At 48.5% G+C, this 22930-nt stretch overlaps 1 protein-coding gene across 10 annotated transcripts in view; it reads right to left on the reverse strand.

Annotated features, from left to right (window-relative positions):
• The window catches only part of chl1b (cell adhesion molecule L1-like b), a 1165941-nt gene that overhangs the window by 764722 nt on the left and 378289 nt on the right, over nucleotides 1–22930 (reverse strand). For all 10 annotated transcript variants that reach the window (XM_038810694.1, XM_038810698.1, XM_038810699.1 and 7 more), the window contains one exon: nucleotides 19539–19702. The gene's annotated coding sequence lies outside the window, so the exon portion shown is untranslated. The remainder of the gene's footprint in view (nucleotides 1–19538; nucleotides 19703–22930) is intronic.

Raw genomic sequence — 22930 nt, forward strand, 5'->3', positions numbered from 1 at the left:
ATAAGTCAGACAAGTATTTCTGTTGTTCAGGAGAAGGGAGCTAATAATGCAAGGCAGCAGAGATGTACGGGAGCTGGAGTGCCCTGCTCACTATGGTGAGCTTTGGAGGAGGACTCAATGAAGATAGAATGGGTTGTAGCACACCAGCCTATTGTAGAAAGTAAGGCAGGTATGAAGCCCATAGGATCAGAAAAGCGATGGTTGAGAGCCCCAATCCTACTGATGAGTATTAGCACTGGCACCTCTCTGCCACCTGGTAACCACAGGAAGCTGCAGATCAAGCACAGGCAGGAGGACATGGATAGATGTGGAAGTTGTTGACAGCATCTCTGCCTCAGTGCTGATAGGGCACAAGGTGCCACCGATAGCTTCTGAACAATGAGACAGAGGAAGAGCCATATCTGAGGAAAAAGTGTGACGTCAATCCAGAGCACCTTCACTAGCACAGATACTCCCATGTCAGGAGGCACTAATCACCGCTGAGAGTGGATGGTAACAGCTGCTGAGCACAGCACACAGGCATAGAAGCAGGTGAAAGGCAGTGACAGTTCCAGCTACTCCCCATCGGAGAACTGAGGCCTTATGATGCTCAGCTTCCTGCAGATGCTGAGCCTCGGGGGTCCTCATTGAAGTGGTAGATACTGGAGCAGCAGTGTGAAATGTGTGGACTTGTCAGAGTTCACAGAAGCTGTTGACAGATAATGGAGGAGTCTGTCAATGCCATGAATGCCACCATGTCCCTGGCATTTGAGTGTGTGGTCTCCTCCATTGAAGGAGTGGAGAGAGGAATGCAGTAAACTACTGAGTGGATGCAGGTTGTGTTTAATCTCCAATGTTTACCCTCACCCTGGAGCTGTATTGAGTGATGGGTCAGTGAGAGTGCATGGAGAAGGCCTATTTCCAAGTGTTGGCTCACTTCAGGTAACCAGGGGAGGGCAGGTGGGCCTTCAGAAGGTCAAGGAGCACATGTCTGCAGCTTATGGGGGTTCCTCTCAAGGTGATCTTCAAACTGCTGGAGACCCTCAATCGCTTGATGGTAAGACGAATGCTGAGCTCCACCAACCACCCTACCCACCAGCTCATGATTCCTGCACTCGCTTCAGAGGACCTGGAGACCCCTTTCACTAATCATTTTCCATTATGGCCTCCCACTCTGCCATCCATTTAAAGAAATCTACCTTTGTTTATCTGACCTGAGCCTGTCTAGATTCATAGAGCACGATCCAATGGCCAAGATGTGCCCGAAAAGCACCATGCCGCAGTTTGGCTAATAAAAGCCGGGAGACTCCTTCTGGGATTTAACTGGCTCAAAACACTGTTGGGTCTCAAGAGACGTTGCGATGTAAATCCCGCCCATTGTGGGTGGGATCACTTTTTGGCAAATCTACGTATTGGAGTGAGACAGTTTGTCTCAATCTAATGTGAAAATTCGATTAGCCTTGGAGACCTCAGACGAGCGCCATTCAGCACTGGTCTCCACAAATGGGGACCAGATGAAAAGGCACTCTCGGGGGTCTCCCAGGGGATCGGAGGCTCCCAGGTGAATGCCCTTTGGCAGGGTGGTTCCCTGGAACTGCTGGAGCTACTGGGGGGGGGGGGAGAGGTCAGTGGCTCATTCCAATCCACTGCCCCATCCACAGTTGCTCTGAAGCCTTCGAGAAGCGGTGCAATATTAATTTAATTGAAGCTGCTCTCGCTATGGGACCTGCAGCACTCTCCTTTTAAAGCTGGACCCAGAGATATGATTCTCTGTACTCCTCAACAGTTAGGATTTATTTCTTTGTGAAATCAATAAACATCTATTTGTAATTTCTACCAGAGCACAGAGGGAGGTAGCAGCAGTCGTTAGTGCCTCCTCATATGAAGCTCCCTTGCCTGTGTTACCAAGATTTTTTTTTTACTTCTTTCTTCTGTTTCAATATGTAATACACAGCTGATACATCTCAAAACTTCAAATCGCAAGAAAAAAGATAAGGTGCAGACCATTCGCCCATCAAACTTGCTGCACCGTTCAATAAGGCCATGACTGATTTTGGTCTAAACTTCACTTTTCTGGCTGCTCCCATAATTCACAAGGTGGATCAGCTTCATGGCCCCTAGCTTCTTTTCTCCATGATAAGCTGTCTTCCTCACCATTTTTCCTTGCACCTCTGACAACTGGGAGGAATTTGTGGACTTTTTAGTTGTTAAATTGGGGTTGTCTTATCTTGTTGCCTCCATTGATTCCCCTTGCCACTTACACACTGAACCAAATCTCCCGGTTTCCCCACACCCTCACCCCTGACCCAGGCTCCTCCGTGACTTTTACTACCAAGAACAACAAGGGCAGCAGGTGCATGGGGCCACCACCACCTTTAAGTTCCCCACCACGTCACAAATCATTCTGACTTGAAGTATATATAGGGCGGCATTTTCTGCGCAACCCACCACGTGTTATTTGGCGGCCCACTAGCGGGATCTTCTGGTCGCCCTTGTCAACAGGATTTTCCATTTAAAGCACCCCCCATCGCCGGGATACCCAAGGTGAGGGTGCACTGTCGGTGGGACCAAAGGATCCCGCTGGAGTGAATAGCCGGTAAATTCCGGCCATAACCATTCCAAAAAGTCTTGTGGTAGCTCTGAGCCGGGAACTCTGCGTTTGAGTCCCACTCCATGATTTGATTGCCATGGAAGCTGCGCTCACTGTATGACCAAGCAGGTTGATTGTCTACCTGCAAACCCTTCTGCTATGTCAATGGTAAGAGTTTGTAAGTTTCCTGGTCAGCCAGCATCATGTGATTCTGCATCGCAACATGTTAAAAGACACTGTGCACGAGCTCTTGTCACGTGCTCTGTTGCAAGTGTCCTCCTGACTTTGAGGGACTGCCGGAGAGAGATATTGCCGTTCCTTCACAATATCTGTGTCAGTATCCTGAACTCTCCTGATTTCCTCTCCAAGTTCATCATGTGCACGTTATCTACATTCTGTTCCCCTTGATCAAGTGATCATTAAATTTCTAGTCCAACCTTCCTTCCTGTCCTGATGAAAGGTCACCTTGATCTGAAACAGTGACCAGGATTTTCTGATCCCACTTGTCACAGGCCGGTTGGAAAATCTGTGCGACATTAGAGGCACTATCTGGCCGGCAGGAGGTTTACCCTCCTCACAGACCAACGGTCAGTAGCCTTCATGTTCGATAATGCACAGAGGGGCAAGATCAAGAACGACAAAATCTTGCGGTGGCGGATTGAGTTGTCCACGTACAACTATGATATCTTGTATCGTCCTGGGAAGCTCAACGAGCCTCCTGATGCCCTGTCCCGCGGTACCTGCGCCAACGCACAGGTGGACCGCCTCCGCACCCTCCATGCGGACCTCTGCCATCCAGGGGTAACCCGCTTCTTTCATTTCATTAAGACCCGCAACCTGCCCTACTCTATCAAGGAGGTCAGGACTGTAACCAGGGAATACCACATTTGCGCGGAGTGCAAGCCGCATTTCTACCGCCCCGAGCAGGCGCATCTGATAAAGGCTTCTCGCCCTATCGACCGTCTTAGCATGTACTTCAAGGGTCCCCTCCCCTCCAACAACCGCAACACATATTTCTTAAATGTGATTGGCGAGTACTCCCGCTTACCATTCGCCATCCCCTGCCCCGACATGACCACTTCAACCATCATCAAAGCCCTCCACTCCATTTTCTCCCTGTTTGGTTACCCTGCGTACATCCACAGCAACCGGGGGTCCTCCTTTATGAGTGACGAGCTGTGTCAATTCCTGCTCAGCCGGGGCATCGCCTGGGGCAGGACGACCAGTTATAACCCCCGGGGTAACGGTCAGGTCGAGAGGGAGAACGGTACTGTTTGGAAGACCGTCCTTCTGGCCCTGCGGTCCAGGTGTTTCCCAGTCTCCCACTGGCAAGAGGTTCTCCTAGACACCCTCCACTCTATTCGGTCTCTCCTCTGTACTGCCACGAATCAAACACCTCATGAATGTCTTCTTGTTTTCCCCAGGATGTCTTCCTCTGGGACCCCATTGCCGACCTGGCTGGCCACCCCCGGGCCCATCCTGCTCCGGAAGCATGTGCGGGTGCACAATTCCGACCCGTTAGTTGAAAGAGTCCAGTTACTCCACGCGAACCCGCAGTATGCGTACGTGGAGTATCCCGACGGACGACAGGACATGGTCTCCCTTCGGGACCTGGCACCCACCGGAGTGCGGCCACACCCCTCAGCACCAACCCCCCCCCCCCCCCCAGTCCCGAACGCCTCAGCACCCCCGCAACCCAGCGCACAGGAACCCCTCCCCCCGGCCCAGCTACCACCAACTCCGACCAGGGGTACGGACACAGGACCGCGGCCATAGCTCCCGGAGTCACGGACGACCACCGCGCCAAGGTCACCGGCGCCACTGCGCCGGTCCGGCAGGACACCGAAGGCATCCATCCGGCTGATCGAGTCAATTTGATGGACCTTATGAACTTTCACATCCTGCATATGTTCCTTGCCTGTGTTTTTTTGTTTTGTTCTCAGTATTATTATTATGGTTATTGTTATTTTTTTCCCCTTGTACACTGTATATAACATGGTTTTCGGACACGTTCGTCGCGGGCCAGTGGGCAGCCATAGTTACCTTGGTACCATCTGAGGAGGTCTCTAGTCATACTACCAGTTTTATGGGTCATACACTCCCCCCTCCGTCTCTCCCGCCACTCCTTCCCACCACCACCCCCCCCCGCTTCTTTCTCCACAAGGGGTGAATGTGGTAGTATGGCTAGAGAGATCATATTACCGAAGAACCAAGCTGCCATTGGTACAGCAGCCTCGCTGCCCATTGGCCCAAGCAAGTCATGTGCTTCTCTGCCAATTGGTTGTGGCTGGTCATGTGACTCCCTGCCGATTGACCGAGAGGTTGGTAGCTCCGCCTACAAGGCGGGGTATAAGAGCCTGTACTGGCTGGCAGTTGGCCTTTCTCTGTGCGACCACTGCCGGGCTTACATCTAGCGTATTAAAGCCTGTTGTTTGGAACTTCACTATGACTCGAGTCCAATTGATGGTGCATCACTCCCGAAACGAGAATCCCTTTGCAACCCTGTTCGCAACAGATAACTGAGGTGTCCAGATGATGTTTAAAAAGGAACCGCTTGGGAGAAACGGTGTTCTTTCTGATGGAACCTGCACAATATTCGTTGCATGTTTGTTTGTTTTGTGTTTGTCGAGTGTTCTTTGTTTCAGTTTAAACAGCTTCTACGGCCCCACGCCACATTTTTTTATCCGCGGATACCTTTGAGAACTTGCCGGCATGCTTATCAGCCGAAACCGCTGAGAACTTGCCCGATTCCTGTTGGTAACTGCTCTTCTGGTTCGACGGTGGAGCCATTACTGCAACCCCCACGATGACTACATTCTTGCCCGTTCTTGCCGGTTACTCAGGCAGTGGAGAAACGGCAGTGGTTCCTGCCCTGTCTGAGGACTCCCCCCCCCCCCCCCTTTGGCCAGCCAAGCTCGGGTAGAGCACAGCCCGCCCTACCCGGGGATTCCATCCAACTCTTACCCGTCGCGGCCCATACGCACCTCATTTCGGCTCTTTTGGTTCAAAAGTTTTTGTCTTGTTTAAGGTGACCCTTCGGTTGCCACCCCTCCTGCTATTTACATCCTCGAAGATTTGGATGGTAAATCACACAGCGTGCGAGACGGCTTGCACTGTTTCAGTATTTTTAAGTATGTCTGGTCCTGAAATTCGTTTTTTTTTTAAATGAGGGAGTCACAGATGGTGACCAATTATAAAGGGAAATTGGCACTACAGGACAGACATGCTAACGTACAAGATATTAAACAGGATAGTAACAGAAACTATGCTTGCATCCACAGAATTCCAGAAGCTCCAGGAAGAGAAAAGAGAAAAAAAGGAAGAGAAGAGAAGAAAGAAGAGAAAGATGAAGATGTCCTCCACCTTTGTCATTTGGATCATCGGATCCATGTGGTTGCGCGCGAACATGAACCCCCTCACCCCAACCCCCCCCCGGCCGTCAATGATTCACTCCCCCATAGCACCCAGAGCCCAGTGACAAGTAACAACACACCAACATGGTGTGATAGGTTTATAACATGGTACTCCCTTTCATACGTAGTTGAATCACTCCTAGCATTGGCGATACTCTGCAGCATCATGCAGACTATCAGCATGAGGAAATGGCGAAGGAGAGCCGAACGCTCTCGCACCCCGGTATACAGAATAAGATCCCCTATTTTCGGTTTTCACCAGGCCCCCAAACCTCTTGATCTACAATAAAGGACATTCGTTGATTGTGCGTCATTTGTAAATAAAGAAATGTGTTTCACGTGTGACCGCAAGATTGTAAAACTCTGTGCTTGACCACCAAGCCAGAGGAAAATGTGAATGCTGCTATTATTTTTGTATTATTAGGAAGTTAGTATGTTTGGATGTTGAAATGAGTGTAGTTTATGGAGGATAGTTAGAGGTTCCGGTTTTTTTTGTGTTGTAATGCAAATCCCTTTTATGACATAGCGCCACTTAGAATTGTTAGTCAAAGTTTTTCTTGCATAGTTATGGTCAGTATAGAGGCCATGGAAGAGTGCTCGCTGGGTCAGGGAGTGAAGACAACGCAGTAATGTGATCCTTCACGCTTCGTGTTAGGGATCACAAGGAGGGAGTGTAGCCACCTGGGTTCAAACTAACATCCCATTTCCAACTTCCTTCATAAGTGTTTTACCTACCAAATCAATGCCACTAGTTCATGCATGTTACAATTTCTTCAATCAGACTTTCACCTCACCAGAACAACAAAATGGCACAAATCATTGTCACAGATGACATCTGTGACTGTGAGCATGAGGTACTGTTGCCCCTCAGCAAACTTTGACACAAGTCATCATCCCATCTCCATTATCCAGCTTAATGAACCCCCTTGCTCAAGGAACAATGCATCATTTTTCAATTGGGCACTTAACAGCCTTTCAGACCGAACATTGAGTTCAAGAATTTCAGACATTAATCTTGGCCCCATTTTGTTTCTTTCCAGGCTCTGGATGATAAGTGGCAAGTAACATTCACACCACACAAGGGCCAGGCAATAAAAGCAAATCACTGCGGATGCTGGAGTCTGAAATTAAAGAGAAAATGTTGGAAAATCTCAGCAGGTCTGGCAGCATCTGTTGGGAGAGAAAAGAGCTAATGTTTTGAGTTCAGATGACCCTTTGTCAAAGCTAAAGACAGAGAAAGTGGGAAATATTTATACTATGGAGTGAGAATGAAAGATGAGCGAAGGGCCAGGCAATGACTATCTCCAATAAGAGAGAATCAAACCATCGGCATTTGACATTCAATGGCATTATTATCACTGAATCTCCCACTATCAACTTCATGGGGTGGGGGTTTACAATTGACCAGAAACAGAACTGGACTCGCCATATAAATACTGTGGCTACAAGAGTAAGTCAGAGGCTTGGAATTCTGTACCTCCTGACTGCCCAAATCTTGACTACCACCTACAAAGTACAAGTCAGGAGTGTGATAGAATACTCCCCACTTGCCTCGATGGGTGCAGCTCCAAAAGCACACAAGAAACTCGCCACCATCCAGGACAAAGCAGCACGCTTGATTGCTCCCCCTTCCACAAACATTCACTCCCTCAACCTCCGACCACACACAACCACAGTCTGTACCATTTACAAGATGCACTCCAGGAACTCACCAAGGATCTTTAGGCAACTATTTCCAAACCCACAACCAAAACCATCTGGAAGGACAAGGACAGAGGATACATGGGAACACTCAGCATCCTGACTTAGAAATATATTGCTGTTCCTTCATTGTTGCTGGATCAAAATCCTGAAACTCCCTCCAATATGGCACAATTGGTGTACCTGCACCCACACGGACTGCAGCGGTACAAGAAGGCAGCTCAATATCACCTTCTCAAGAGCAATTAAGGATGGGCAACAAATGCTGGCCTAGCCAGTGTCATCCACATTCCATATCATGAAATTGTTAAAAATATTGAGGTCTTACCCTTGTTTATGCCTTGATTTTGCTTTGCGACAGCAGCTGGTCATCATTCCGCCATTCACACCGGCTCGAAACACACCTTTTGTTTCTTTACTTGTTCTAACACCAGTCCCTATGACCTTGCACCATGATAACTTTCATCAGTTTATTTCTCCCATTTCCCACCCTGTTACAGACCTTCCCCTTTATTCTTTTTCCACCCTTTCCACCTTTCACTTGCTTAAAATCTATTGCATTTCAAACTTTCCCAGTTCTGATGAAAAGTCATCGATCTGAAACATTAAATCTATTTCTCTTTCCACAAACACTGCTCAACGAGCTGAGTATTTCCAGCACTTTGTGTTTTTCTTTCAGATTTCCAGCATTGCCGGTATTTTACATCTCATAGACCTCAGATTCCCAGGCTGCGTGCTTCTCAGCAGCCATTGTTGCCGGTAGCGGGGGGGGGGTCTCTATTTCCACTTCCGGCTAATAGGATTTCCTAGTGTAGCCACCCCATGCCGCCAGGAAACCCGCGGTTAGGGGTAAGCTGCCGGCAGAACGGAGAATCCCGCTGGTGGAGAATTCACCCCAGTATATATTGTAGGTGCAGTGTACTAATGATGTACGAGTGGATATTGAGAGCACCAATTAAATGGTGTTGAGCTTGTAATTGTTGTGGATATACCCATGTACACAATTAGTGAGTGTTCCATCACATTTATTCATGAGCCAGGGGCTGGTTCAGCACATTATACTAAACATCTGGCTTATAATGCAGAACAAGGACTACAATGCGGGTTCAATTCCCGTACCAGCTTCCCCTAACAGGCGCCGGAATGTGGCGACGAGGGGCTTTTCACAGTAACTTCATTGAAGCCTACTTGTGATGATATTATTATTTTGAACCTTGTAGATTATACAGAGAAGTGAATCTCATATCGCAGTGCACCAAGATACTGGTACACCAAGCGTCCCGGTGTTATGTCTTTTCCAATTATGCTTCTGCCACCAAAATGTTGCTGATGAAGGAGATGATGCTGATGGTGGCACTGTTGAAGGTAAAAGGATTTTTTTTATTGGAATGGCCATTCCCTGGCACATATTTTACAGAAATACTGCTCGCTGTCAGCTAAGCCTAGATGTTACGTAGGTCCTGCTGCATATTGATGTGGAGCTGAACATCAAAATCACTTGTGCTACCATGCTGCATGTGACTTTGAGAGACATCATTGAAAATGTATTCAGCCAGGATTGATGATTATCTGGTCCTAATCTTGAGATCCTTGTAATTATTGATTCCAGTGTCTGCCACTTCATGTGATGTTAAGTGTCTTGAGTACATTAGCTGCAATAAAGGTCATGGGTCCCGACAACATACTGTCCTAGTTAAGTACACTTGTGGAAGCTCTACCTCTTGTAATTTTGAATTACTCATAGTCATTTGCAATTGAATGTTCTCGCTCAATCGAGCTTTGCTCTGACACATTTATTGTGGGATTACTTTATTCAGTCTATAGCCTGGTATCTATTTGCATGGCAAGCAGGTAGCCCTGTGCAGTAGCTTCACTTTGCTTACACCTCATTCCAAGATATACCTGATATGACCTCGACAACTCAGATTGAACTCAGGTTGCTCTCCTTTTTTTACTTTTTTTAAATAAATGAGATCATCATTTCTGACTGCTGTCCGAGCAGGGAGTATCCTGTTCGAACATGCAACAGATATGTCTGACTATCACGAAAGATGGGTTTTGTTCAGCTTTAAGTTCACACAAGCAGACACTGACATTTTGAAATCTGACTTAATTTGATATCTTTTGTACATTTGGAGAATGGCATCCAAGAACACATGATAAACAGACATAACTTTATTGTTATGCTTTGGCAAAGGATCATCCGGACTTGAAACGTTAGCTCTTTTCTCTCCCTACAGATGCTGCCAGACCTGCTAAGACTTTGCAGCATTTTCTATTTGGTAATTTTATTGTAGCACGTTCTCTGTCATACCTGCTGCTTCTCTGTTTCCCACTCTGCATCACATTACATCACGTCCTTGCATATATTATTGCAGCAAGGCTCTACGATGAGCCAGAAGGAACAAATATATTACAATATCTTCAAGTTATGATGCCTCCAAAAAGTAAATGCTCCGTGCATACCCTCTGTTTGCCTCACCATTACGGTGGAACATTCAGCCAGCTGGGCAGCATGGTAGCATTGTGGTTAGCATAATTGCTTCACAGCTCCAGAGTCGCAGGTTCGATTCTCGGCTTGGGTCACTGTCTGTGCGGAGTCTGCACCTTCTCCCTGTGTGTGCGTGGGTTTCCTCCGGGTGCTCCGGTTTCCTCCCACAGTCCAAAGATGTGCAGGGTAGGTGGATTGGCCATGCTAAATTGCCCTTAGTGTCCAAAATTGCCCTTCGTGTTGGGTGGGGTTACTGGGTTATGGGGACAGGGTGGAGGTGTGGACCTTGAGTAGGGTGCTCTTTCCAAGAGCCAGTGCAGACTCAATGGGCCGAATGGACTCCTTCTGCACTGTAAATTCTATGATAATTCTATGAGTCCTCTTACCCGGAACGCTCCAACATTTTGTTATTTTTGCAACTCATTCCGATAAAACCATCTCTTTGTTGTACCTTCCAAACCTAAGCATTGGGAAGGCTGTAGACCATATTATTAATAAATACTGCTATGAAATAATCTTCCCAGTCTACACTATGCAGCCCACAAGTTGCTGAAGTAATCTCAAAGTAGGAACTATTTTCCAAGGGTCCATTTATCACAGAACAAATTGTTCACAAACTGGTTTTCAGTTATTAGAAAAAACACAAAATAATTATTTTTAAAGTCAGCATGACACATGAATGCATTTCATCGAAAGCAACACAATGAAAATTATTGGCAGCTCTTCATACAATCAATAACAATTGTGGTTACAGTCAGGTTATTGTAACACAAAATGATGTATTGGTTATTAACACTCACAACTTAGACAGTAATGAACAACGCACAATAGGTTATAAGCAGTTGCATTAAATTGAAAGCATAAGTCATGGCTTAATTAAGCAATTTGTCATTAATTGCAATAACCACTGTGCGATTACCAACCAATTACTCAAAATTAATCACCCTTAAAGATGCTGGCATTTAAGACTGAAATGTGTGCTGTTTATATATCTTTGAATTATCTGTGGCTGAATCCATTATTAAGCCACAATTACATCATTTGACATCCACAATTAAAGCTGAACTACCATGAAGAGACAAAACTGAAAAATATAAACCAACAGCAACTCGTTTTCTTTTAAAAAGCAGTGCATTTTGGAAATTACGTAATAACTAACTTACTATGTGGTGTATTAATAAACAACAAAAAACATACAGATGTGTAGGAGACAAGCAGTGGAACAGGTTGACAGAAAGAGCATGATGGCATTAAAAAAAGGTACAGTGTGAAACATGGGAATGCATTTGAGAGCTACTGGGAAGAGAAAGATAGTCACAGAAAGAAAATGTTTGAGAGAACTGGACAGCAACAGAGATACTTACAGGATAAGTAAGTATCGCAGATAGCCAATCTGATTTTCATGGACAATTTGACAATGGCCCAGGTACCCCTGATGATTCACGACATCCCCTCCCTCTCCGTCCCCCCCCCCAACACAGGCTGTCCCACGCCGACTACCCCAGCTTACAGCCCCCCTGACCCCAGACCACTCAACTACCCCAAATCCCTCCCCTAACCACCCCACTCCCCGAAACGCTATAAACCACCCTAATCCCCTCATTCACCCTAACCTCACATCGACTTACCTTACACATTTACTTTCTTCCTGGCTTCTCAAAGTTGCTGGAACCTTTAAGCATATAGAACATAGAACATAGAACAGTACAGCACAGAACAGGCCCTTCGGCCCTCAATGTTGTGCCGAGCCATGATCACCCTACTCAAACCCACGTATCCACCATATACCCGTAACCCAACAACCCCTCCCTTAACCTTACTTTTATTAGGACACTACGGGCAATTTAGCATGGCCAATCCACCTAACCCACACATCTTTGCACTGTGGGAGGAAACCGGAGCACCCGGAGGAAACCCACGCACACAGGGGGAGGACGTGCAGACTCCACACAGACAGTGACCCAGCCGGGAATCGAACCTGGGACCTTGGAGCTGTGAAGCATTTATACTAACCACCATGCTACCCTGCTGCCCAAATCGCGTGGGGCGCGATTCTTCGCCCCCCACGCTGGGTGGGAGAATAGCGGGAGGGCTACCCGACATTGTTCATGCCCTCCCGCTATTCTCCCCCCCCCCCCACGCCCGACCCACGCCATGAATCGGCGCGATTCTCCGAGCCGATGGGCCGAGCGGCCGGGCCTTCACGCCTGTTTCACCACGGCAGCAAACACACCTGCTCGCTGCCGTCGTGAAACGGGCGCCAGATGCCCGTTTGGGGCATCTAGAGGCCCAATTGGCACGGGAGCACCACGTCTGTGCTCGGGAGGGGACAGGCCCGCGATCGGTGCCCACCAATCGTCGGGCCAGCGTCCAAAACAGACGCACTCTTTCCCCTCCGCCGCCCGGCAAGATCAAGCCGCCACGTCTTGCCGGGTGTCTGAGGAGAAAGACGGCAACTGCGCATGCGCGGGTTGCCGTTGTGCAACCTGCGCATGCGCGGCTGACGTCATCGGCCGTGTCAGCCGCTATGACGCTTGATGTGCGGCCTTGACGACCGACGTCAAAGCTGCGTCGCCGTGACGCACGGGGCCGCGTTCCTAGCCCCGCCCGGGGGGGAGAATCGGCCCCGGAAGTGGCCGTGAAGGCTGCCGTGGGTCACGGCCTGTCCCACGGCAGCCTTTACGATTCTCCGCATTTGCGGAGAATCTCGCCCATGGTGTTTACAGCAGTGAGTGTGCTAAAAGAGTGTTTTCACCGACTTTGATAGTTATGAACAACCCTGAAGGACTACAGGAGTAGCTATGCTGCCGCTTCTCAGCAGGCCTAGCTTGGAGATCTTGAGTAAGGAATGTGCAGCTGCAGATTAACTGAACAGAAAAGCAGCGGAGCGCCAATCTAACGGTGACTGCCACTCCACAGAAATTCTGGCCCAATGTCATTTGTTTTAGTTTCCACACTGGCTGAGAAAGCAGTATTAGTACAGCAGGTTCAGAGAGAACCAAACAAGAGAGAAGAGGAGAACGCAAAGAGAAGGGGAAAGAAGAATAGAGGTGAAATGAGTCATTTGATGTCTCTTGTAGAGAACATGTTTTAGCCTTCATCTGGTTCAATCACATCCCAGTGAAATAGGCTTAACCTGTGTAAAAAGGCTGAAAAAAATATAGCCAGCTCAGGTAACATTTGGCACTTTCAGACAAAAGCATAACTTTCTAAATCCAGATTAGGAATCAATCGTAATTATTTAAACATCAGGCTGGACAGGAAGTAGATGCTGTTTGGTGAGTGCTTTACTCAATTTGAACAGATCTGAAAAAGGAAACTTCCCAGCAGGATGCCTCCAATGAGTTAGCCAAGACTGCCTTTTTTTAGAAATGATAAGCTTTAATACATTAACTTATGTATTAGTCAAAAAAATTTGATCTGATGTAGCTTTAGCATAAGCTAAATCTCAGTCCAGACATGAGGGGCTGGATTCTCCGATTTGAAGACTAAGTGCTGACGCCGATGTGGGAACCATGGCATTTTACGCCTGTGATATACCATCAATAAAACATGACGAGTGATGAACATTAGTGAGGCTTTAATACACTAAACAGCAAGCCTCCTGCCTCTGGACCCAAACTGGGTCAGAGGTGGAGACTTGCCACCTTTATACAAAAGCCCGAGGGGAGGAGACACAGGCGGAGCCAGCCTGGGCAAGCCCAGGCATGCACAATACAATACAATGCCATACAATGCAATACCGTGGTTTACCACATTCACCCCTGTTTAAAAACAGTCCGGCGGGATAGAAGTGGTCTTAAAGGTCAAGTCTGTCAGGGGCTTTGACCTTCCGCCGTGATTGCCTCAGTCCCGGCTGTGGTGTTCGCGCCGGTGTCGAGCCCTGCGCATCCGGGAGCGTGTTGTCTTCTTTTTCTTTACCCAGATGTTGAGTCGGCGAATGGGGTGTATGGGCGCAGGTGGTGGTGCCTGTTGCCGGTAGGCCTGCTGGTGTTAGTTCGCGAGGGAGGTGGGCAGCGGTGGGGGAAGATGGTGTAGGGTGGGGGGTGGTGGTGATGGTCACTGGGGAACCTGCAGGTGCCAAATCCTGAAGGGAGACCGTGTCCTGCCGCTCGTCCTGGTGTGCCATGTAGGCATATTGTGGGCTTGCATGGAGGAGCAGGATCTTCTCGACGAGGGGGTCGGTTTTATGACCCCTCGGATGCTGCCAGAGAAGGACGGGCCTTGGGACTGTCAACCAGGACAGAAGCGAGACCCCAAAGGTTTGCGGAAGGCAAACATGAGGAGTCTCGTTGATGGCTGTACATGTGAGCAACCGGATGGAGTGAAGCGCATCGGGGAGGACCTCCTGCCAGCGGGAGACTGGGAGACTTCTAGACCGTAGGGCCAGAAGGACGGCCTTCCAGGCCGTCACGTTCTCCCTCTCCACCTGTCCGTTTCCCTGGGAGTCATAACTGGTCATCCTGCTGGAGGCGATGCCTTTGCTGAGCAGGAACTAACGCAACTCATCACTCATAAAGGATGAGCCCCGATCACGGTGGATGTAGGCGGGGAACCAGAACAGGGTAAAAAGACTGCAGGGCCTTGATGACGGAGGCAGAGGTCATGCCAAAGCAGGGGATAGCGAAGGGGAATCTTGAGTACTCATCAACAATGTTGAGGAAGTACACGTTACGATCAGTGGAGGGGAGGGGCCCTTTGAAGTCGATGCTGAGGCGCTCAATGGGGCGGGAGGCCTTTACCAGGTGCGCTCTGTCTGGCCGATAGAAGTGCGGTTTGCACTCTGCACAGACCTGACAGTTCCTGGTTATGGACCTGACCGCCTCGATGGAGTAAGGCAGGTTGCGAGCCTTGATGAAGTGAAAAGAACGGGTGACCCCCGGTGACAGAGATCGTTGTGGAGGGCCCGGTGTCAGTCTACCTGTGCGTTGGCACACGTACCGCGGGAGAGGGCATCTGGGGGCTCATTGAGCTTCCCGGGTCGATACAAGATATCATAGCTGTAGGTGGCAACCGACCGTTGGTCAGTGAAGAGAGTGAATCGCCTGCCGGCCAGGTAATGCCTCCAATGTCTCACAGCTTCTACGATGGCTTGGGCTTCCTTTTCGACGGGGGAGTGTCGAGTTTCGGAGGCATGGAGAGGAAGGGAGAAGAAAGCCACGGGCCTGCCCGCCTGGTTGAGTGTAGCGGCCAGAGCAAAGTCCGACGCATCGCTCTCCACTTGGAATGGGATGGACATTGCAGCTTTGGCGATATCTGCCTTGATGCGATTGAAGGTCAGTCAGGCCTCAGCCGTCAGGGGAATAAGGGTGGATTTGATCAGTGGACGGGCCTTGTCCGCATAGTTGGGGACCCACTGGGCATAGTACGAGAAGAACCCCAGGCATCTCTTCAGGGCCTTAGGGCAGTGGGGGAGGGGGTCGGGCCCTAGCACTCCGTGTTCCACGATGTAGCCGAGGATGACCAGGCGGTTTGTGCGGATCTTTTCTATTATAGGTTAGGTTCAGGAGTTTAGCGGTGTGGAGGAAGCGCCGGAGATTCTCGTCATGGTCCTGTCTGTCATGGCCGGAGATGGTGACATTGTCCAAGTATGGGAACGTGGCCCGCAGCCTGTACTGGTCAACCATTCGGTCCATTTCTCTTTAGAAGACCGAGACCCCGTTGGTGACGCTGAAGGGGACCCTGAGGAAGTGGTAGAGGCGGCCATGTGCCTCGAAGGCAGTGTATTGGCTGTCCTCCGGGCGGATAGGGAGCTGGTGGTACGCGGACTTCAAGTCGATTCTGGAGAAGACTCGATACTGCGCAATCTGATTGACCGTATCAGATATGCGGGGGAGGGGCTACGCATCGAGCTGCGTGTACCGGTTAATGGTCCGGCTGTAATCGATGACCATCTGGTGCTTTTCCCCAGTCTTGACAACCACCACTTGGGCTCTCCAGGGGCTGTTACTAGCGTCAATGATCCCCTCTCGCAGGAGTCGCTGGACCTCCGACCTGATAAAGGCCCTGTCCTGGGCACTGTAGCATCTTCTTCTGGTAGCGACGGACTTACAGTCCAGGGTGAGGTTTGCAAAGAGGATGGGTGGGGCAACCTTAAGGGTCGCGAGGCTACAGACGGTGAGGGGGGGCGGGGTCTGCCGAACTTTAAGGTAAGGCTCTAGAGATGGCACTGGAAGTCGAGCCCCAGTAATAGGACAGCGCAGAGATGGGGGAGGACGTAGAGCTTAAAGTTGGTGTATTCTATGCCTTGTACAGTAAGGGTCGCGACACAGTACCCCGGATTTCTACTGCGTGGACTTCGTAAGGTGGTGCGGCCGGGACTGGTCAAGCGTGATGCAGACGAGCTTCGGAAGGTGATGGGTAGGCCGGTTGGAGGTAGCGGTGGCCAATGTACGGTTGGGCAAGCTGGGCTCCTGGGAGGCTGTGGAGTGGTCCCAAGATGGCGGCCCCCATGGGTCGCGCATGGTGTGTGGCAGAGGCGATGATGTCCAAGATGGTGGCCCCCATGGGTTGCACGTGGCGGCCGAAAATGAAGATGGCGGCGAAGATGGCGGCGCCCATGGCAGGTGGCGCAGCGGCTGGGGGCGGCCCCGACAGGCAGCAGGCAGCGCTGCTGGGCCTAGAAGGTTTAGGAGGGATCGGGCCTGACAGACATTTGCAAAGTGGCCTTTATTCCCACAGCCGTTACAAGTTGTGTTCCGTGCAGGGCAGCGCTGTCGGGGGTGATTAATCTGGCCGCAGAAGTAGCACCTCGGGCCTCCGGCATTGGCGGGCCGCTGCGCGGCGCAGGCTGGCGTCGCACCCGGGTCGGTTGATGGCTGCCCCATGTTCTGGGAGGCCACCTCCAGCGAGTTGGAGAGTTGTACTGTCTCTGGGAGGCCAGGTGTCCCCCCCTTCTAGTAATCGCTGGCGGATATAGTTAGAGTTCATGCCCGCGACATAAGCATCCCTGATCAGCAGCTCCGCGTGCTGGGTAGCCGATATCGCCCGGCAGTCACAGTTCCGGCAGAGTATGCGCAAGGCACGCAGGAATTCTGCAAGTGATTCCCCAGGGCGTTGCCGTCTCGTGGCGAGGAGGTGCATAGCATACACCTCGTTAACAGATTTCACGTAGTGTCCTTTTAGCAGCGTTATTGCCTCCGTGTACAAGGGGGCGTCCCTGATGAGGAGAAAGACTCTTGGGCTCACCCCTGCATGGAGGATCTGCTTCTTCTGGAGGTCTGTGAAGTCTTCAGCGAAGGATGCGAGGTACACTTCGAAGCAGCTTAGCCAGTGTTCAAACGTTTCTGTAGCGTCGGCTGCCTGTGGGTCCAGCTCCAAGCGATCAGGCTTGATTGATGAGTTCATCTTTAGGAGTTTAGTGTATTAAATTGATACATCAATAACACACGATGAGTGATGAACGTAACTAAGGCTTTTTTACACTAAACAGCTTGCCTGCTGCCTCTGGACCCAAACTGGTCGGAGGCGGAGACTTGCCACCTTTATACATAAGCCCGAGTGGAGGAGACACAGGCGGAGCCAGCCTGGACAAGCCCAGGCATGCACAATACAATACAATGCCATACAATTCAGTACCGTGTTTACCACAGCCTGTTAAATGGTGCAAAAGCTGCAGCGATCCTCTCTGTGATGGGGGCCTAGCAGGCACGCAGCATAAAGCCCCCGGCTTTAGCTGCAGATACGGCGGAGGATTGCCGAGTCCGTGGCCCAGCATGCGCACGGCAACGGCCTGCACGCGGATCCAGCCTGCCAAAAACTGCCGCCCTTTGACCAGGCTCGCCACCCCTGGTCCACTCCCCACCAGTGCCCCCTGCCCCTACCAAAGCCCCCCCCCAACCGCGGAACGTCTCCCACGCGACGGTAGCGGGGCTGGACTCAGTCCGCAGCTGCCACGCCGGGTTCACAAAAATAAATAGCATGAGTGACACACACCATTGGGAACTCGACCCATCGGGGAGGGCCTCGGGTGACGTCATGAGGAAGTCCCGATAGCATACGGCGTACTCTGTGAGTATGCTGTTTTGGATGGGGGAAGAGCATCGCAAAAGCGGCGCCGCCCCCGATTTCGGCAATTCTCTGGCCGATCGCTGAATGCGATTTTGGCATCGGAGACCATAGAAGAGAGGTCCTTTCAAAAAAAATTGACAGATATTAATTTTTTTTAAATCACAATATGTTGGTCTATTTCCAGTTTCACCTAATCGGATCTGTCTATGTATATCTAACATAGCTCATGGATATACTTGCTCAAATGATGCTGGATGTGGTCCATTGAGTTGACCTAGCATCTCCACTTTACAGCAGCAGACATAGGTTAGCAACCTAGGGCAAAAAATCTGGATGACTTTAGCCCACTGCTGCCTATAGATCAGTGCAGCAAGTGAGATTATCTGACACAGCATGAAGCCTGGGACCTCATGGTTTTCATCAGGCAGGTCCTTGACGTGCTGGACAGACAACCAGTAACATTTCTGCTTATTCACTTGCGCAAGTAAATCCATTGAAAAGCTAATTATTACATATTTGAGTACTTTATGTTTTTCTATGTCGTACTTTTATTGTCATAGTTTAACGAGATGCTATCATTTACAAGTGCAATTATGTGCAAACAACCTTGTTAAACAAATTGCTAACATAAGGTAAACAGTAAAAATGGCAATAAATGTAAATTTACTCATCAGTAACTCATAAGACAATACAACCTACCGCATGCCTGACAATAAAATATCATCCCGGGTAAATGTCATTAATATCTATTTGCACACCATGCTGGCAAAACAAGCAGGCCTTTAATTTGTGCAATGGAAAAGAAGGAAAGTCTCAAGTTCTATTCATTCCTATATCATTGTACACGGTTCCGTTTTCTATCACAGGTGGTGGTTTGGGAAATAACATTGGTGTACTGTTAAGAATTTTGGAATCACAAATTAACATATTTTCCTTTACTTATTTGAATTTTTTGACCCACTTAGACTCATGTTCTTGCACACCATCTTGGGTCAGAAAACACAGCAAGAGTATTTTTATATCTTCTTTTTGGAGGAAATGCATGCCAAAATACCATAGATGGTCAGTCCACTATTCACAATTTCATTCAGAGTTATATTGCTTAGCATTCACTGGGACAAATAGACATGTGTTCAGTTTTATTCCTCATTCAAAAGGACGGCATGCCTGATGGTTCAGCACTCACATGCCATTGTTTTGTACTGCCACATTATTTATTTCTAACTAATGTATTACTAATTTATTACTACCAAAAGGGCAATTTGACTTTGAAACGTTTTGTCAAGTGATACAACTCCACACAGCAATTTGAAGAAATATATAGCTTATTGTACATCTGTAATTTTCAACTTGCCTTGCGTCCTTTGCTCAGGTTGATTGCTAACTAATGTGTGAGATACACTGTAGGCTATTTGGTGTTCAGTCTTAGATTACCACCAAACAAATTGGAGACCAACTTCTTGCAGGTCTTCAGGGTTTCCTCATTTGGTTTGACTTCAAGAATCCAAACTTGAACAGCTGAAAAGTAAAACATGGCAAGAGTCAAACACAGCTCAAGACCAGAACATTGAACCCCAGAACTAACAGTCAAATTATTTTAGACAGATCTGATATCAATTTTGAAAACTCATTTACGAAAGCAAGTAAGAATTGCAAATTTTCAGCTATTCGTAAAACACAGAAAGGAAAAAGGATCTGGTGAATTGTTTAAAATAGACAGCTAAAAAAGGGGCTGGTTTAGCTCACCAGGCTAAATTGCTGGCTTTAGCAGACCAAGCAGGCCAGTAGCACGGTTCGATTCCCGTACCAGCCTCGCCGGACAGGCGCCAGAACTTCATTGAAGCTTACTCATGACAATTAGCAATTTTAAAATGGACAGCTAAACAAGTAAAAGTTAATAAGTTTAAAAAGTTAATAAAAGCAACTAAATGCTCGCTCCCACCTGCTTCCCAAAATCCACAAAGAGGACTGCCCAGGTAGACCCATCATATCAGCCCGATCTAGCCCCATTCAACTAGCTTCTTCCTATCTCGACTCCATTTCACTTCCCTTGTCCAGTCCTCCCATCTATGTTCGAAATTCATACAATGCCCTGCGTCACATCAACCATTTCAATTTCCTGGCCCTAACCATGGATTTCCAATCCCTCTACACCTCCATCCCACCACCAGGAGTGTCTCAGGGTTCTCTTCTTCTTTCTTGAGCAATGACCCGAACAATTCCCATCCACCACTCCTCTCCTCTGCCTGGCTGAGCTCGTTCTCTCAATCAGCAATTTCTCCTTTAACTTGTCTCACTTCCTGCACATAAATGTTGTGCCCATATGGTACCCAAAGGTCTCCCTTTTGTGGGGTATATAGAACATTCCTGGTTCTAGACTTACTCCGATCCTCTGCCACAACTCTTCCTCCGTTACATTGATGACTGTATCAGTGCAGCTTCAACCTCTCAGCTGGATTTGGAAAAATTTATCGACATTGCTTCCAATCTCCACCCCGCCCCCACGTAGGATGTGGTCAGCCTAGGTTCTTCTTTATTTCCCCGCTCTCCCTATCCCCTCCCTTTTCTTTGCTGTTTGTAGTCTCTCTGTGGGCCCACCCTCCTCTTTGTTCTATTGACTGTTGGCAACAAACTGGTCCTGGAACAGTTTGGTGAATGGCCTCTAGGTCGCATGGAAGCCCTCTTCCAACCCACGGATGGTGAATTTGATTTTCTCCAGTTGGAGGAATTCCGACAGGTCTGCCAACCAGTCTACAGCTTTGGGTGGCGTTGTTGAACATGAGCCAAGCAGGATTCTTCAGTCGGCGATTAGGGAAGCAAAGGCAAGGGTGTCGGCCTCTCTCTCCATAAAAAGTTCTGGCTGGTCTGATACCCTGAAGACTGCTACTTTTGGGTACCCTTACCCTTACAACCTTGGATATTGCCTCAAAGAAGGCTCTCCAGAACCTGACATGTCTGGGGCATGCTCAGATCATGTGGGTGTGGTTGGCTGGGCCTCCCTGGTACCATCTGCATTGTCCTCCACCTCTGAGAAGAACATGCTCATTCGGGTTCAGGTTAAGTGTGCTCTGTGTACCACTTTCAGCTGCATTAGACTTAGCCTTGTGCATGTGGAGGTGGAGATGACCCTGCTCAGTGCTTCGCACCAGAGTCCCCACTCAATGTCGATCCCAAGCTCTTGCCCCCATTTTTCTGTACTCTCGTCCAGTGGGGAGCATGCTTTTCACAACAGTCACTCGTACAAGTCCCCATAGTTTCCCACTCTTACATTGCCCACGCCTAACAGTTATACTAGTAGTGTTTGTCGTGGTGCCTGTGGGTATGTACTTGCTTTGCTATGGAGGATGTTTTTGACTTGCATCCGCCGTAACTTGTTCCCCCTTGTCAGTTGGAGCTTCTCTGTCAGTTCTTTTAGCGATCATATTATGTTCTATTCTTTACAAGTTTAGTTGGGTGAGATAGGGAGAGATTGGAGAGAGGGAGAAGGGATTAACCAGAAATTTCTGTTAATGATTGAGGGAAAGTACATATTTTTTACAACAAGCATTGAGAAAACTGCAAACCTCAATGGCCAGATTATGCAAACTGTGACAAGTTCACATACGTGTTTTCCAACTAATGTATGGGAAGGATCTTATAATTTTGCAGCTATTAACCGTAAGTGTTGGATACTTATTTATGGGCTGTCTCAAAAAAAAATCACAGCAGGAAGATTTGGATATCCCTGTATTTCACTGCCATTTTTAACCCTGTAACGCCTTGTGAACTGTGACAGCACGCATACATCAATCTAAGTCAAAATGACAGCCTGAGACTAACCAGGCCTCCTGGTTTTGGTTAAACTTAATTTGATTCATGTGAACTGTTTGTCTGTGGAAGGAAGCAATGACTGCAAATAATGCTGGGGCTGGTTTAGCACAGTGGGCTAAACAGCTAGCTTGTAATGCAGAACGCACGGCAAAGTGGGTTCAATTCCCGTACCGGCCTCCCCAAACAGGCCGGAATGTCGCGACTAGGGGCTTTTCACAGTAACTTCATTGAAGCCTACTTGTGACAATAAGTGATTATTATTATTATTATTATGCTTATAACCTTATTTCCACTGGCAAACACTGTTCCCAACTGGAAGAATGAAGTAGCAGAAAGAACAACACTATATCCAGCATTTCCACAAAATAAATCCGTTACCTGATACAATTATTGATTCGAAGATCAGCAGGGAAGATCAACATTTCCAGAATGTTAATCGTGAAAAACCCTCTGATTAGGATGACTCATAGAAAAGAATAATGCATTATGAATCTGCATCCATGACTCTCAAAAAATGTAGAGCGCTGAGCAGCTAAATATTTGGAAAAGAGCAGCACCCGTGATGAAGCAGCTTGGCTCAACCATACTTCAACAAGCACAAGCACACACTGGCACTACATGTACTTTGGCGAATAGGAAAGGGAGTTCAGAACTGGTTAATGCTGCAATACATCTCCAGATTGGGACAGGCACCCTCATCTTTGCCTGAAGGCAGCTATATGTTGTTCAATGTAAGCTCTGGTTTGTGTGCGACCTTCATTATATCAGCATCTGTGCCTGGGACAGAGCCATGAACCATGAGCCAAGTGTAGAGGGAATACTTCCCAGGAACCAGCCTGCCACATGCTGGTCTAGGTAAAAGACAAGGCGGATCAAGGCTGGCACTGTATAAAGGCATCAAGACTACTGCCAGCAAACTAGGCACAGACTTGCATT

Source organism: Scyliorhinus canicula, chromosome 11 (assembly GCF_902713615.1).
Source record: "Scyliorhinus canicula chromosome 11, sScyCan1.1, whole genome shotgun sequence".
NCBI lineage: Eukaryota > Metazoa > Chordata > Chondrichthyes > Carcharhiniformes > Scyliorhinidae > Scyliorhinus > Scyliorhinus canicula.